A 16,818-nucleotide genomic window follows, 5' to 3' on the forward strand; every position below is an offset into this window, starting at 1 on the left:
GTATCGAGATTCGTCTAGGAATTTGCATCCAGCTGTCCGGATGACCCCGAAACCGACGCCCGCGTCCGCCTGTGCGCGAGCAAATGGGTCACATGAAATCGACACGGCAAAGTCACACCCTCCGCTGAAGCCGATTTTCTGATTTTGAAGGTTTGGCTGAGGCATTAAAAAGGCTTTGTCTTCTTCTTTTNGCAGGGTCCCCGCAGTCGCGCCCAGCCGGCCCGCGGGGCAGCAGAGCCAGGCGGGGGGCGCAGCCCGAGGGGAGCCAGGCCGCGCTGCTGCTCGGAACCCTGGCATCCACCCCCGGGGGAGGGAGTCACTGGTGGGTGACAGTGTTTGGTAACCACAGAAACCGAGATGTGACCTATATTTTCAAATATGGGCCCAACTCTAGTTTTCCTTCTAGAAATCGAAGTGAGGGGGTCTGACCTGACTTGCTGTTAATGTGCATCCGGCGTGGGGTTCCAGGATGCCACCCGGGAGTTTGGGGCGGGTCAGGGGATCCCGCAGGCTGTCGGCTGGGGTGTGGGCGCCTGAGAGGGTCTCGGGTGCCCTGGGCCAGGGAGCAGTGGCTGGGCTGTCCCCTCTCACGGCCTCCTCTCAACTATAGGCCCTGCTCGCCACCCACAGCGTCCCACGTTGGTCAGTTTTTAAAATGTGTTTACCGCTTGGCTATTTCATGATACTTGAAAGTTTTATCTTGGGTAGGTAATGGGGACTACGCGTTCCGATGACGCGGTCACAGCTCCTGCCTGTGACAACGAGAGTTGGCCTTCACTGAGCCCTCCCTGGGTGCCAGAAACCGCCTTCCATGTTCTGCAGACATCTACTCACAACATCCCTCTGCAGTGGGCATTGTTAATGACCCCATTTTATAGTTGAGGCACCTGCACTCAGGGGTTGGGTTTCCACCGAAGATCAGCCAGCCAGGGAGTGGGAGGGCCAGGATTTATGCTTGGACTGCGGGGCTCCGGAGGCTCTGCCCTTGACCGCAACACTAAATGTTTATCAATGGGGATTTGATTAATTTAGAGTACATCCGTATAATGGAATATTCTCCAGCCACTTAAATGGTGATGTAGATTGGGAATAATTGGCATGGCAAAATGTCCATGACATATTGTTGAGTAAAAACAGCTGGTTACACAACGGCCCGCCGATCTGGATCCTGCAGCTGTGCGGATCCGGGCAGCTGCCCGTGGCAGCGCTAGCTGTGGTCACCTGTGGGTGGTAGGATTTCAGGTGGCTGAGCTCACAGGTATGTTTTCTGTATTGTTGAACACTTTCTGGAAATGAGTGTATATTATTTTCTGGTAAAAAGAGATATTTTCCAGAAAAGGAAAAAAAAAAAGGGGGGGGTACCTGGGTGGCAAAGTCAGTTGAACGTCTGACTTCGGCTCAGGTCATGATCTCACAGTTTGTGGGTTCTAGCCCCGTGTCGGGGTTCTTCTGTGCTGACAGCTCAGAGCCTGGAGCCTGCTTCAGATTCTGTGTCTCCCTCTCTCTCTGTCCCTCCTATGCTTATGCTGTGCCTCTCTCTCTTTCTCTCAAAAATAAATAGACTTTTTAAAAAAAAATGGCATTTCTCTGACACACATGTGACACCACTGTCAAGACTGTTCTCAAATCCTACTTTCTCCAGAAAGCCTTCCCTGGTCCCTTGGAAGTTACAGGTCCCATGCTCCTTATGAATGAGAACTTGTGTCCAGACAGATCCTGAGCTATATGAGCACATACTTATGTCACCAGCTAAGCCATAAATTCAGGAAGGGAGCCACAGATGGTTTAACTTTTTCAGTGTGTCCTTTAGTACTGGGTACAGCACTTTACCCATTGCAGGGTTCAAATATTTATCTACAGGGGCGCCTGGGTGGCTCAGTTGGTTAAACATCTGACTTCAGCTCAGGTCACGATCTCATGGTCCATGGGTTCGAGCCCCACGTCCGGCTCTGTGCTGACAGCCAGCTCAGAGCCTGGAGCCTGCTTCAGATTCTGTGTCTCCTGCTCTCTCTGCCCCCCCCCTGCTCATGCTCCCCCTCTCTCTCTCTCTCTCTCTCTCTCTCTCAGAAATAAATAAGTTAAACATTAAAAAATTTTAAAAAAATTTACCTACAGATTGGCATGAACTCATGATGATGGAACAATCTGTGGAAGAATTAATGGCATAGTTGTTTGATACCTGCTGCTTTGCACACAGTAGGTTCTGCTGTTAGTTAAGTGAATGAGCCCTGGGCTGCTGGGCCCCAAGTGGGCCCTTTCCCTTGAGAAATCAAAATGAACTGCTTCTCCTTCCTCAGGGACTTCTGTCCACCAGGTTATTAATCATCTCTATCAGGCAAACACTCCGGAAGAACCGGCTCTGGTTAACTTAGCAGAAAGGGGTAGTTCCTGAAATTGATGGGAAAGCCGGAGGAGAAGGCGTGGAGGTTGGGCAAGAACAAAAGAAGTGAGGCAGAAGGAAGACCTAGCAAGGATCATGACTGGGTCCCCCTGGGCACCGCCACTACCCCCAATGGACTCTGTCTTGTCCCTTTGGATTACTTGCCCAAGATGCAGAGGCTCGGATAGGGTCAGTTGGCTCAACCCAAGTGACGTGCCTGGTGCTGTGATGGTAAATGTTTTGCCACCTGCTCTCCAGTGGGAAAAACTCTGATCCGTGGCAGTTTCCTGACTTCTAGGGTGTAAACATTCCCTCTGTGACCAATTTTTGTCTGGCAACCATTTAGTACCCAACTCAAAAGATTCCCGGGAATTTAAGTATTGGTTTTGGTAGGCTGGTGAATCTTGCTCTAGCAAGATTGTATGCGGCCACTGACTGAGGCTCCAGCCTTGGGGAAACCCCCTGGACAGGAAGGGGGTGGGATGAGAGGCAGCCCAAAAGCAAACAGTGCATATCCTCATCCCAGAGCAAACCAGGGCACCACGCCAGGGGCACTATCCAATCCATAGGTTAATGGCTGCCCCTTCTATGGTTGACAGGAGCTTTTAGAGTAATACCCAAAGGAATGATGGAATTTAAGAAGGCAGAGGTATTCAGAGGCAAAGATGGGTGGTAAGAGAGATGTTCAACTCAGTTTCCTTCAGATCTCTGACAGTGCCTCTGCTTATGTTTGTACGGGCAGCTCTCCAAGAGCAAAGACCCGGCCCTGAATTACCCAACGAGTAGTCATGAAGCAGTGAAGCCTTGTACAGGAGAGATTTACACCTTTTCCCCAGGTCTCAAGTCCCTGGGAAAGAACAATGACAATAATGTGGTGGACAGAGAGCTCCCTACATGTGACAGTCCTTATTTATTTATTTATTTATTTATTTGAGAGAGAGAGATTGAGAATCCACAGGGGAGGGGCAGAAGGAGAGGGAGAGAGAATCTTAAGCAGGCTCCGAGCCCAGTGCAGAGCTGACTCAGGGCTCAATCTCATGATGGTGAGATCATGACCTGAGTCAAAATCATGACTTGGACACTTAACCGACGGAGCCACCTGGGTGCCCCCATCTAAGTTGTTTTCCTAAGGATAGATCATTCATAAAGAATTCCACTGGAATTTGATACCTTGTCTTCAAGATTTCCTGAGCAGCCATCAGACACCCATTTGCTGGGTCCCCTTCACGGCATGGGACATCTGTTAAGCATTCCTTTGAAGCCCCTCTCTCTTGATGGAGGGAAGGAGTTGCACACATCTTCTCAGAGGTGGGAGTGTCTGTACTGTTAGCTCGTCTTCTCCAAAGAGCTGCTCCTCACAGATGGTCTCTACCAATGGGTCTCTTACAAATGGGTCTCTACCCAACAACTAAATCCTTCTATACCCTCCAGTGGGTCCTGGTTTCAAAGGTCATACAACCAGTTTTGGTCTCATGGTTTTGGAATACGGGCTCTATGGGTCTCCGTGCCTCTGTTGGAAGTCCCAATTTAGCATCCTGCAAGAATTTACCAACTGAGTGATAATTATAGGGGTCTTGGCCTGATGATAATTTGCTAAACTGTACACTTAGGATTTGAGAATCTTAAATACATGAGTTTTTAAAAATAGAGACCAAAATTTTTTTTTTTAATTATGCATTCACTACCACATGAGAGGTGGAAAGCACTGGTAGAAGGGGAAATGGGTTGATCTTGGACAAATATTGCAAGAAATGCCAATGCTATTTAAAAAAATTTTTTTTTATTTATTAAATTTCTTAATATTTATTTTTGAGGGAGAGAGAGGCGGAGAGAGAGGGAGGCAGGGAATCTGAAGCAGGCTCTTTGCTATCAGCACAAAGCTCAATGTGGGACTCGAACTCACAAACTGTGAGATCATGACCTGAGCTGAAGTTGGACATTCAACCAACTGAGCCACCCAGGTGCCCCTCAAGGCTAGCTTTAATCATGATCTGGAATCTTAAGGGATTAGCCAAGTACTTGTATTGTGTGTATGGGGGCAGGGGAGAGGCTGATGTGAGTCTGGGAATGGACCCCAAAGGCAGGACAACTATAAAATTGGCTGATGGGGAAGGAAGATAACATGAAGCCATACTTTGCCTCCTGCCTTTTTTTTAAAAAAAAAATCAAAATAGGAAGAACTATTGAAAAGCCGCCCCTTACAGAGCCTCTGCTTCTCCTGGCCTCCCCCACCTCTGCTTCTGTTTCATGGCATCCTGGAGGGGATGCCAATCCTTAAGGACTTGCGACGTCCAAATTCCCACAGAAGAAAGAACCAGTCCCCACGTGCCTGCTGGAAGGACCTAGATGTAAGCAGGAACTCCCCCCACTGCTACTATGAACCCACCTGAAATAAATTAATTGGTTCTGCACTAGTTACAGACATGTTACAAAGCTTCATCTTTTAAAGTGGCAGCAAATGTCTTCTAATATTAATGAGGAAGATTCTGGGGGGGAAAAGTCTCTAGAAAGGTTTTTTGTTCTTCCAGAACATTAGGCTCCCTGCATTTTATTACCAAGCAAGGGCTTCCCCCGCCCCCGCCCCGTTCTCCTTCCTCCACGTGATTAAAACCCAATTTGTCCCCATGTTCGTGTGTGGCTCTGTGTTTAGATCACATGCAAGAAATTAGAGAAAGTTTGGAATTGGAATCGGGGTTGGATTGGGGAGGGAAAAACATCTGCTCTGTTTGGAGAAATTGCGGTGAGCAGTTCTGACAGTCGTGTGAAGTATTAATGCATCATCGTGAAGGATTTTAAATCACATTTCTCGGGATTCTTTTCCCCATTCAGCTGCTACCTGCAAATGGAGATATTCATGTATGGCATCATATGGAGCCCTGCAGCTGGGATTTACCATCTCTCCCACTGAGAAGCTCGCCGGGATTTCAAAATGCTAATGAATTATGTGACACATGACTCCCTGAAGATGCTATTATTACACATACGTTACAGATAAGAGACTGAATCATCAAAAAAAAATTTTTTTTCAGCGATCTGCCTGGTAACGGTTCTGAAGGATCCCGCTGCTTAACTCTACCTGATGTGAAATCGCTGTTACCCCAGGCCAAGGTTAACAGACAGAAGTGGAGGAAGATTACTTCTTAAACTCTCTGACCTCTCCCCATCATGTGGGAGACAAGGCAGTGGACGGACAGATTCCAAATGGACAACGGATGCCGTGGCTCTAGACCTACGACAGAGGACATCCCTTCAGAGCTGCCTCCAAAACCTACACCTTCCAAATGGTGGCCCTGGGAGGAGCAGCAAGCCGGTGGAGACCCAGGATAGGCTTTGCACTTGGCCCTCTCCATTCAGCGCTCATGCTGAGGCCAGGAATCTGGGACAAAGACCACTGAGCAGTCACCACTCAATGCATTGGCTTGAGCTCTGACTAAGGCAGGGACTGAGGGCCAGGCAACTCTGAGAAGGTGGTAGGATCCAGAAAACATTGCCATTTCAGAACTGGGAGGGGCTTTATGTTTGCAGGAGACGGAGGTGCCTAAGGGCATCTTTGGGAAGGGCTTCCCTAGGTTCTGGAAAAGCCGTCCAGAGAAGCACCCAAACATTTAGCAATGCAAGCATTTGAACATCAGCCCCATGTGAGTGCAGGGTTCTTGAAAACAGAAGCTGCAAACCTCAGACTCTATCCAACTTTCTCATATGATCCGTGTGGCTGAAGCAGTCTTTTGGTTTGTTTTGTTTTAATGTGTGTGTGTGTGTGTGTGTGTGTGTGTTTTAATTTTCGAGACAGAGAAAGCCCAAGCATGAGTGGGGGATGGGGGAGGGGGCAAAGGCAGAGAGAGAGGAAGACGTAGAATTTGAAGCAGGGCACCCAGGTGCCCAAACATGTTTCTTTTTCTAAAAATCACTGTTTCCATGTTCAGTTAAGCTTCTGACTTTGGCTCAGGTCATGATCTCAAAGTCTGTGAATTTGAGTCCCGTGTCGGGCTCTGTGCTGACAGCTTAGAGCCTGGAGCCTGCTTCAGATTCTGTGTCTCCCTCTCTCTGCCATGCTCTGTCTCTCTTTTACTCAAAAATAAATAAACATTAAAATTGTTTTAAAAAAAAGAAACACGTTCACATTTTATTTATTTATTTTAAAGTTTATTTATCTTGAGAGAGAGTGTGTGTGTGTGTGAGCAGGGAAGGGTCACAGAGAGAGAGGGAGAGAGAGAATCCCAAGCAGGCTCTGTGCTGTCAGCTCAGAGCCCAATGTGGGGATCGAACCTACAAACCGTGAGATCATGACCTGAGCCAAAACCAAGAGCTGGACACTCAACCGACTGAGCCATGCAGGTGCCCACGATTCACATTTAAAAAAATCTGAATCTCCTACTGCTTAAAAAATAAAAATCCAGAAAAATTACTGCATCTGCATTTGCAGATGGCCCCCAGCTGCCCCTTTGGATGGGGCACCTGCTTTCCAGTGCTCCTCTACCCACCCCCCCAGCACCCTCCTTACCCAGAGCCCCCCCAGCTTGGAAGCTGAGAACCAACTGTCATGTATCATTTCATTTGCACCTCTGATTTTATTATAGATGACTCAAGCTTTCTTTGTACCTGAGCCTCTTTCCAACGTGGAAAGAAAGAAAGAAAGAAAGAAAGAAAGAAAGAAAGAAAGAAAGAAAGAAAGAAAGAAAGAAAGAAAGAAAGAGAAAGAAAGAAAGGAAGGATGGAAGGAAGGAAGAAGGAAAGAAGGAAAGAAAGAAGGGGAACAGGTTAATGCCGCATCCTGGCTCCTTGGAGACATTCGGATTTGCATCCCTTGATACAGAAGATTGCCTCTCCTGGAGGCCAGATGCCAGAGGTGTCCTTTGGACAGTATTTTTCCTAAGGAGGGACCTGTGCCACCTGTGGCATCCAACTGTTGTTTCTTTTTGAAGAAATATTAATAATAAAGCTAATATTTTGTTGAGCACTTACTCTGCCTGGCAACTTTCCAAACTCTTGACACGAAATAACTTATGCGATTCTCACAAGGATACGCACTAAATACGATGATTACTATTTTATGGATGAAGAAACAGGCATGAAGGGCTTGAGCAACTCGGCTGGTGTTTCTCAGTGAGGAAGTAGTGGAGCCAAGATTCGAACACAAAGCCGGCGGGGCCCGGAGATCCTGCGGCTGAGCACTGTGCTTTGTGCCTGCGTGTATCTTTCCTGAGGCTCTTTCCCCAGGTGCCCGGCAGGCGTCGGCCAGCGCAACTCTCAGTAGCTTGAAACAACAGAGGTGTATTTCTTTTTTATTTTTTAATTAATTAATTTATTTCTAGGAGAGAGAGAGAGAGAGAGACAGCGTGATCATGGGAGGGTCAGAGAGAGAGGGAGACACAGACTCTGAAACAGGCTCCAGGCTCTGAGCTGGCCGTCAGTACAGAGCCCGACGTGGGGCTCGAACCCACGAACCGCGAGATCATGACCTGAGCGAAAGTCGGACGCTTAACCGACTACGCCACCCAGGCGCCCCAACAGAGGTGTATTTCTTGCTTATGCTACATGACTACTGACGGCCGGCGGATGCGTCACTGCCATCCCGGACAGACAGAGCTGGCCCGCCTGGAACGCTGCCAGTTGCCACGGCAGAGGGAGAGAGTGCAGCAATTGTGCATCCGCTCTTGGGGGCCTGCTGTAGAAAGTGGCGTTTATCACTGCTGCTCACGTGTCATTGGCCGAAGCAGCCCAACTCCGAAGACCCAGGGAGTGCAATCCTCATGCGGAGAGAGGGACTGCTGAACAGTCTACACAACAGGAGATGGCGCTAATCTGCGGGAGAGACATTCATGAGGCTCAGAATGAGCAGAGGTGCATGGGACCCCAGAGGACAAAGTTTGGCAGAGTTAGGAAGGGTGCTTTCTCCCCATCGCCGACCCTGATCCCATTCCATAGATGGCACCGATGGCTTCAGGAGCCTTGGGAGGCCCTCCTACTAGGAATATTGGCATGGAAAGAAGCACATTCCTCTACCCCAGGGCCTTTGCATATGCTGTTCCCTCTGCCGTGATCTGTCTTCCCCACCCCTACATATACTGGTTCATGTTCATCCTTCATATTTCAGGAAGAAGTTCAGTTCCTCTGGGAAGCCTTCCTTACACTTTTCCTAGTACCAGGCCTTCCTGTTATTCTTCATAGCACCCTGGGGTTTTGCTTTTCAGCACTTATTAAAGATTATCGTTTTGTGTAGATTTGTGGAATAATGTGATCTGTGCTTGTCTTCCCTAAAAGACCGAAAGCTTCACAAGGGCTGGTTCCAAACCTGTTAGGGTCGCCTTTGCATCCCTGGTGCCTGGCACAGCACCGAGATATTAGAGTCTCTCCCTAATATCAGTGGAATGAATGACCGGGGTGCACAGCAGGATGACCCCAGCTGATAAACACGGCTGTGAGCCAACAGGAGGTTCCCTTTGAGGACTTTGAGAAATAATTTAGGGGGGATTTCCAGAGGTCCTCAGGTCCTCTAGTTGAGGTGGAGTCAGGACAAGAAAAAGTCCACTGACTTTTCAGTGTCACTTTCAGATGAGCACTGTCTTGTTAGCGGTCCCCAAAAAGCAGAACATGAGCCAAGGCTCAGGAGCAAGCAGTACATGTGAGAGGTGACGGCCAGGGCATAGGCAAGTGAGTCAGGGGTGGGGGGACCCAGTGCCTTATCACACTGCCTGTAGAGGCCATTTAAGCGCACTCCCCTGACGCGCTGCGGGAGCGATGGAACACAGAACACTGAGGGTTCTCCCATCTGATCGGCGAGGGAGCTGGAGTATTTATACACCAACCCCAGGCAAGCATTTGTGAGAGTTGCTCCTAGAGTGAGTGGACAGCAAAGCTGGCTCTTGCAGCAAAAGAAAAGTTCAGATAAAAATGAAAGTGCCAGCAGATACGGGCAGGGTGGAGGTGGTATCCACTTCACTAAGAAAGAGTGAAGTCACCTTCGTTCTTCCTGTGGCATCTTCCATAAGGGTGAGAGTCTCGGCTCTACCTGAAGGTCCTCAAAATCGACTTCGCACTTCCTGGCTCTCTGGGAGTGGGTTAGAAAGTCCTTGCTATAGTCTCAGGCTAGTCTGGTGTACAATATGCTTATGGCTTGCCCACATCCTTACTACTCTTTCATTCATCGTTTCATTTAATAGACCCTCAAACATTTACTGGGTCTCTTTCTGTTTGGCAGGCGTTGAGCTCGAGACTGGGGTACAAAATCAGATAAAACACGGTCTCTGCCCTGAAGTATTTTATAAAGAAGTGCTCCAGTGTTTGGAGAGGTGTTAAATGCCAGACAAGATACTGTGTTAAATAAGTTTGGAAAGCTCTACAAAGTATCACCTCTCTTGGATAATCACAAGGCACGTTGACATATCAAAGGCTTTAAGTAGGACTGAAAAAAAAAAATCTGTGTAACTCTTTTTCCCAGGATTTTCCAAACTTATTTGTCATTGGAATCCTTTTATACCAAATTGACTATATTAATATCCCAAGGAACTAGAATTCTGTGGAACACATTCAAACAAAGCTATTAGGATTTCCATCCAATCCTTTGAAAGCTTGACTAGACAAAAAGGCTGAATAAGGGAGAATTCACTCTCTCTGTCCTATGGCCTTCTCCTGACTTTGGACTTGAACTTGGGGTGGATCTTACACCATGGACTCCCCTGGGTCTCCAGCCTACTGACTGCACATCTGGAGACTTCTCAGCCTCCATAATTGTAGAGAAGTTTATTATAATGAATTGCCAACTCCATAAAATAAATTAAACATGTACATTTATTTTACATATTTGTATGCACATTTGTTTATTCATATATGTACACATATTTATATTTACATATATTATATATTATAAATGTTTATATCCTGTTTGTTCTCTTCCCCTGGAGAACCCTGACTAGTATAGATTTGGCACAGATTTTTGGCAAGATGGTCCATGGAGGCTCATAATTCATAGATTGCTTTGTGGATGAATAACTGTGACAGAAACCTCAAGTCCTTCACGTTAATCCCGTGCTCCAAGATAGAATCTCATTCCTTGGTGAGTTGGAGTTCTTTGTTCTAAGAAACATATACATTGTACATTCACTCAGACCACTAGAAATTCTGAGAGGGGAAAAGTCCAAACAGTGAAAACATTATTATAGTCATTACACTTAGTTTTGAGGCTAATTTTATTGCAATATCATCCTTAAGTTATGTTTCTTGACTTTGCCCATAATCATTACAAGTTAAGCACTTACAGGAAATCAGCATATGGCTCTTTAATGAATCAACGGTGCATGACCACGAAGTGTGGAGGTTGGTATTTATTTTGAGATTGTAGGGAGAAAAGTTAAGCCCAGAGATATTTGTTTTCTGGAAAAAATTGCACTCTTGTGTGTTAGAGGGACGGAAATCTTCTTAATTTAATGGTTTCCTCCTGACTGTCCTATTTCTTCCCACCACAAATCTAAAGCTATAAATAGGGTTTAAATAATGCCCTCCTGGCTATTTACTACACAGTCAATTTTGTACTTTTAATTAAGAGATTTTCAGAGAGCTTCATAGCGTTTTACTCTTGCAGCCAAACAACAGAGGGTGTGGCCTTTCCACAAAGAATGACTTTCTGTAATTCTTATCCAAGAAAAGACACAGGCAGGAAAAAACTAAAGAGCCATGCCTCTTTAGGAGGGAAGTCTGAATTAAAAGATGGTAAGAAATTCTTCCGAGAACTTTAAAAAGATGTATGCTAACAACAGAATATAGTGGAAGGCTAGAGCCCGGTGGACTACCTGATCAGAGAGCCAGTCTATTAATTTCCCTTCCTTGATGCTTCTCACTTCTACCAAAAACCAGTTCTGCAAAAACGGGTAGCTGAATTACTGTCATGTGGACAACACCCCATCTAGTGGCCAATGGGAGAATTGCAAAAATACCTTCCCAGGTCACGTGCCAAACTCTTCCCAAACAGGATTTCAGACCCAAGTTATCTGTGCCAGTGGTTCTCAGAGTTTGCAATGCAATAAAAGTCACTAGGGGAGCTTGTAAAAATCTGATGCCCAGGCTCCACAACCACACCAATTAAATCATAATCCCTCGGAGTGCAGCCCAGGCATCAACATGTTAAAAACTCCTCAGATGATTTAGTGATCCTTGCAAACAAAATAATGCATTAAAATGTAGAAAAACTTCCTATGAGTATTTCATGCTACACATTTCATAAAAATATTTCGTGAATAGTGGTTTCTTCTTTTTCTCCTCCTCCTTTTTCTTCCTCTTCCTTTTCTTCTGCTCTAAAATGGGATCATTTTAAAAAATGGGGTCAATATGCAGAATACCAGAGAGGTTATAAATACAGACTTGAATCCAAGTGCTTGGGTTCCCATCCCAACATTTATCTGCTCTGGAACTTTCTGGTGCTACAGCTGCCCATCAACAAACCAGGAGTGATGGGAGCCCAACCTCATTAGTCAGTCTTGATGTTTCCACGAGTAAGTAAATACCTGTGAATCTCTTAGAATTGACCCTACGGCATAATAAATGTTATTTAAATGTATATTATTAAGTCATTAACATTACTTTGCAACTTACTTTTTCAACTTAAATCTGTTACAGACATCTCAGCCACAATAGATCTAACTCATTCTTCAGTAGCTGCAAAAAACCATCTGTGAACGTTATGTCCTTTGAAGTAGATCATCCCCCAAATGGAAACGTTGGATTAAATGGTATAAAGGTTTGACATTTTAATTGATGCTACCAACCAATTTCCTATACCAAAAGGAAGGAATCCGCCCTCCCACGAGCATTGTATAAGACAGTCTGTTTCCTCTACCAGCCTTTTAATTTTTGACAATATGATCGGTAAAAAAATGCCATCATACTGATATAAGTTGTAGTTCCCTGTCTAGAAGAGAGTGAAGAGATCTTTTCAAATGTTTATTAGTTATTTTCATTTCCACTTCCATGTATTGTCTGGTCATACGCTTTGTTCATGTTTCATTGAGTTGACTTTCTTCCTTCTTTATAGCCGTAGCAAAAACTCCTTGTATAATAGGGATATTAACTCACTCAAAAAAGTTGCAAATATTTTCTCTTTTTTTTTTTGTATTTTAACATTTTATTGTTGCACTTGCTAGTCTTCCTCCTTATGGATTCTAGATTTTCTGTATTGTAGAAGCTCTCTTGCCTTCCTGAGGCTATGCAAATTTTCCCCTAAGATGTTTTATTTTTTGGTTTATGTTTTTTGTTTCAAGTTGTAATCCATTCATTTTGATTTTATTTGTGGCTGGAGGTAGGTTTTTTTTTTTTTTTGCAGATCAATAACCAATTATGCCAATAACACTAATAAAATAAGTTATCTTCTCCCCACTGGACAAAAATGCTATTGTTATCATGTGTTAAATTAAATATATCCTCATATCTTTTAGACTTTCTGGTCATCTGATCTGTAAGCTTATTTATAAGCCAAACAGTACAGTTTTTAAAAATTATCACATTAGCACTGTAGAACATTTTAATACCTGGTAAAGCAATTCTACCTTGACATTCTTTTTTGAAATTAAAGACTTCTGTTGTCAATTCTATAACATTTAGAATTTCTTCAGTGTAAGTACTCAGCTGCTTTTTGTACAGCTCTGAGAAAACACATTGATATTCTGACTGGAAGTAATTTAAGGTAAATACTTATTTGGTAATCACTAACACTCTTAGGATTCTATCAGTTCTTCTCATCCAAGGATATGCTGTGCCTCGTTGTTTGTTTAAATATTGTTTTTATGCCTTTAACAAAATGCTATAACTTTCTTTGGGGCGGGGGTGTCTCATAATTTTTGGCAAATTTTTGAAATAAGGTAATGCCCAGAAAGCATATAGTAACTATTTTTTAAATGTTAGTTATTATTGTTGCTGTTGCTTTTTTTTTTTTAATTTGAGAGAGAAAGAGAGAGAGAGAAAGTGCAAGTTGGGGAGAGGAGCAGAGAGAGAGAGAATCTTAAGCAAGCTCCACATTCAGTGTGGAGCCTGATGTGGGGCTCAATCCCATGACCCTGGGATCATGACCTGCCAAAGTCAAGAGCTGGACACTCAACTGACTGAGCCACCCAGGTGCCCCCATTGTTGTTATTTTTATTACCTTTACTTATTCTTCTTAAATAAAATTATAGAAAAGATAAAGCTTATAAAACTCCTTATTGATGAACTCACATGGACCCTCAACATTGTAAAGATGTTGATCTATAAATCAAAATTGATCTATAGACTCAGTGTAACCTCAATACAAATTCCAGAATTTGTGTGGTCAACTCACAAGTTGATTGTAAAATTTATACACTAATAGAACGTGTCAAAAACAGGCAAGCTAATCTTGAAGAAAAAGAACAAAGTAAGAGGACTTATACTACACGATGTCAAGACTTGTGCAGTTCAGTCATTAAGACAATGTGTCATTGGAACAAGATTAGGCAGATAATCAGTGGGCCAGAATAGAAAGTCTAGAAGCACACATACATGCTCAATTTATGACAAAAGTGACACTTTTGCCATTAGAGCAATGGAAAAGGATGATCTTTTCAGTAAATAGTGCTGAGTCAACTGGAAATCAATATGGACAAAATTTATGTTGATCTCTATAAATGCTCTACACAAAAATCAATTCCAGATGGATTGTAGATCTAAATGTGAAAGGTAAAAATAGCGAAGCCTATAAAAGGTAATATAGGAGAATACCTTCATGTATTCAGGATAGGCAAAGATTTCTCATATGAGACACAAAAACATAAAACCTGAAGTAAAAGATTGATAAATTGGCCTACATTAAAATTAAGTACTTCTGTTCTTATGGTTCAACATAAGAAGATCAATAAATGTATTATATCATATTAGAATAAAACAAAAAATAAAAACAATAGGATCATCTCAATAGCTACAGAAAAAGCATTTGACAAAATCCAATACACTTTTCATGGTAAAAACACTCAACAAACTGGAAATAGAAGAGAGCTTCTTGAGTTTGATAAAGGGCATCGATGAAAACCCCACAACTAATACTATACTTAAAATAGAAATGGTGAAAGATGTAACATTCTCCTAAAATCTAGAACAACGTAGAGTTGTCTACTCCTTTCCACTTCCATTCAACGTGGTTCTAAGGTTCTTGTCAGGGCAACTAGGCAAGAAAGTAAAATAAAAGCCATCCAGATTGGAAAGGAAGAAGTAAAACTATCTCTTTTTGCAGGTGACATGATCTTGTATATAGAAAATTTTAGGTAATCCATATTGAGAAATCTACTAGAAATAACAAATGAGTTCAGCAAGGTTGCAGGATAGAAGATCAAAATATAAAAACAGTTGTATTTCTGTATACTAGCAATGACTAATCTGAAAATAAAATTAAAAACTCCATTTACAATTGCATCACAGGAAATAACATACTTAGGCATAAATTTAACAAAAGAAATACCAAATTTACATACTAAAAACCACAAAATTCTTCTTTGATTTGAAAGAAATAAAAGAAGACCTAACTAAATGGAAAGACACCCCATGTTTATGGATTGGGACATTTAATATTGTAAAGATGGGAATACTCCTCAATTTGATCAACGGATTCAACACAATCCATATCAAAAATCCCAGCTGCCTTTTCTGCAGCAATTGACAAGCTGATACAGAAATGTAAGAGACCCAGAATAGTCTGAACAATCTTAGAAGAAAAAAAAAACGATGTGTACTTTCTAATTTAAAAACTTATTATAAAGATATAGCAATCAAAACTTACTACAAAGCTATAAGGATAGCCAGATAGATCAATGGAATAGAATTGAGAGTTCAGAAATAAACCCTTACATTTATGGTCATTTGATTTTGACAAGGATGCCAAGGTAATTCAGTAAGAGAAAAAATAATCTTTTCAACAAATGATGCTGGGGCAACTGAATATCCACATGCAAAGAAGTGAAATCAGGGGCGCTTGGGTGGCTCAGTCAGTTAAGTGTCCGACTTTGGCTCAGGTCATGATCTCACGGTTCGTGGGTTTGAGCCCTGCGTTGGGCTCTGTGCTGACAGCTAGCTCAGAGCCTGGAGCTTGCTTCAGATTCTGTGTCTCCCTCTCTCTCTGACCCTACCCTGCTCTCTCTCTTTCTCTCTCCCTCTCTCTCTCTCAGAAATATATTTAAAAAAGAAAAAGAAATTAAATCAGACCCCTGCCTCACACCATACCCAAAAACTCACCCCAAATGGATCACAGACCAAAGCTAAAACTCAAAACTGCCAAACCTTAGAAGAAAAACATAGGTGCAAACCTGTATGTACTTGGATTCAGCAATGGATTCTTAGATACAACACCAAAACCAAAAGTAACCAAAGAAAACAATAGATAAATTAGACTTCACCAAAACTAAAAATCTTGTGTTTCAGAGGAGACTCTCAAGAAAGTGAGAAGACAGCCACAGAAGGGAAGAAAGTATTTGCAAATCATATATGTGACAAAGGACTTGTGTCCAGAATATAAATAACTCTTATTACTCAATGACGAAAAAACAACCCAATTTAAAGACAGTCAAAGGATTTGAATAGACCTTTCTCCGAAGAAGATGTACAAAAGGCCAGAAAGTACACGAAAAGATGCTAAATATCATTGGTCATTAGGAAAATGCAAATCAAAACCACAATGAAATACCGCTTCCCATCCCCCAAGGTGGCATAACCAGACAGACAATAAGCAAGTGTTAGCAAGAATGTGGAGAAACAGAAATTTTCATATCTTTTTAAAAATTTATTATCATTATTATTATTATCATTATTAAGAGAGAGACAAAGAGAGAGACAAAGAGACACAAGCAGGAGAGGAACTGAGGGGGAGAGAGAAAAAGAAAGAGAATGTTTTCAAAAAATGTTTATTTACGGGGCACCTAGGTGGCTCAGTCGGTTAAGCGTCCGACTTTGGCCCAGGTCATGATCTCACAGTTCGTGGGTTTGAGCCCCGTGTCAGGCTCTGTGCTGACAGCCAGCTCAGAGCCTGGAGCCTGTTTCAGATTCTGTGTCTCCCTCTCTCTCTGACCCTCCTCTGCTCACGCTGTCTCTCTCTCTCAGAAATAAATAAAACATTAAAAAAGTTTTTAAATGTTTATTTACATAAATAACTGTATATGTAAATATATATGTAATTGTATATGTAAATAATTGAGAGAGAGAGACAGCAAGCGCCAGCATGGGTGGGGTAGAGAGAGAGAGGGAGAGAGAGTCCCAAGTGGGCTCTGTGCTTTCAGTGAACAGCCCGATGTGGCTCAGTCTCATGAACCGTGAGATCATGACCTGAGCCAAAACCAAGAATTTGGACACAACCACCTGAGCCACCCAGGCACCTTGAGAGAGAGAATCTTAAGCAGGCTCAAGCCCCATGTCCAGCTCCATCCCACGACCCTGGCATCATGAGCCTGAAATGA

Source organism: Crocuta crocuta, unplaced genomic scaffold (assembly GCF_008692635.1).
Source record: "Crocuta crocuta isolate KB4526 unplaced genomic scaffold, BGI_CrCroc_1.0 scaffold93, whole genome shotgun sequence".
NCBI classification, from domain to species: domain Eukaryota; kingdom Metazoa; phylum Chordata; class Mammalia; order Carnivora; family Hyaenidae; genus Crocuta; species Crocuta crocuta.